Below are 1,302 nucleotides of genomic sequence, written 5' to 3' on the forward strand. Positions count from 1 at the left end.
CCGCAAAAAGAAGATTACATCGAATAGATCTCCACAAGAGAGGGGGAGAACATTGTATTGAGATCCAAAAAGAGAGAAGAAGCCATCTAGCTAATAACTATGGACCCGAAGGTCTGAACTAAACTACTCACACTTCATCGGAGAGGCTATGGTGTTGATGTAGAAGCCCTCCATAGTAGATGCCCTCCCCGGCGGAGCTCTGGAACAGGCCCCAAGATGGGATCTCGCGGATACAGAAGGTTGCGGCGGTGGAATTAGGTTTTTGGATCTGTCTCTGATCTGATGGGGGCACGTAGGTATATATAGGAGGAAGGAGTACGTCGGTGGAGCAACAGGGGCCCACGGGGCAGGGGGCGCGCCCGAGGGGGGCACCCTCCACCCTCGTGACCGCCTCTGGCACTTCTTGGAGTAGGGTCCAAGTCTCCTAGATCACGTTCGGTGAGGAAATCACGTTCCCGAAGGTTTTATTCCGTTTGGACTCCGTTTGATATTCTGTTTCTTCGAAATACCGAAATAGACAAAAAACAGCAATTCTGGGCTGGGCCTCCGGTTAATAGGTTAGTCCCAATAATAATATAAAAGTGGAAAATAAAGCCCAATATAGTCCAAAACAGTAGACAAAGTAGCATGGAGTAATCAAAAATTATAGATACCTTGGAGACGTATCAGAGACTGTAGCGCTTTTGGTGAGTGGAACTTGGTAAGGAAACATTTATATAGTGGGCTGAAATTTTCTGTTACTTGTCACTATGGAAACTAGTCCTTTGAGGGGTTTGTTCAGGGTATCTTCACGCCCCCACGCATATAATGCGGGGGTGTTCAGCAAAGCGCGTGATCACACTTGATCAAACGTCTTGGTCCGTTAAGGAGGTGATAGCGCGGCGAACAAGGCAATCAGACTGTATAGCTTTAACACTTTCACTTAGCCATAGGAGTTTGATGGTGGGGCTACTATATAGCCCCTGGTATGTCCGCGCTCATCCGAATACGGTGTGTGTACATACATGACCGGGAAACCGGTCATTCGCTAATGCGGAGGAATCGCGAAGATTCCGCTGGGTCATCGAGTGGTTGACCAGTCTCTCGCTTTATCATGATATTCAGTTTTCGGCTTTCTCTACTGAGGTGCTCATCCAGATGAACCAGGGCACAATCGTAGTAGTTCTCCCGGTGCCACCTCAGCCGATAGAGCGGAACGTAAGGTAGCAAAACACAGGAGCCGGGCAAACCCAACTATTGACCAAAGACATGATTCTGAGTTGATGCATATAAGGCCAAACTCGTGACACCGAACACTCCCGA

This window comes from Triticum aestivum, chromosome 7B (genome assembly GCF_018294505.1).
Source record: "Triticum aestivum cultivar Chinese Spring chromosome 7B, IWGSC CS RefSeq v2.1, whole genome shotgun sequence".
Classification (NCBI taxonomy): domain Eukaryota; kingdom Viridiplantae; phylum Streptophyta; class Magnoliopsida; order Poales; family Poaceae; genus Triticum; species Triticum aestivum.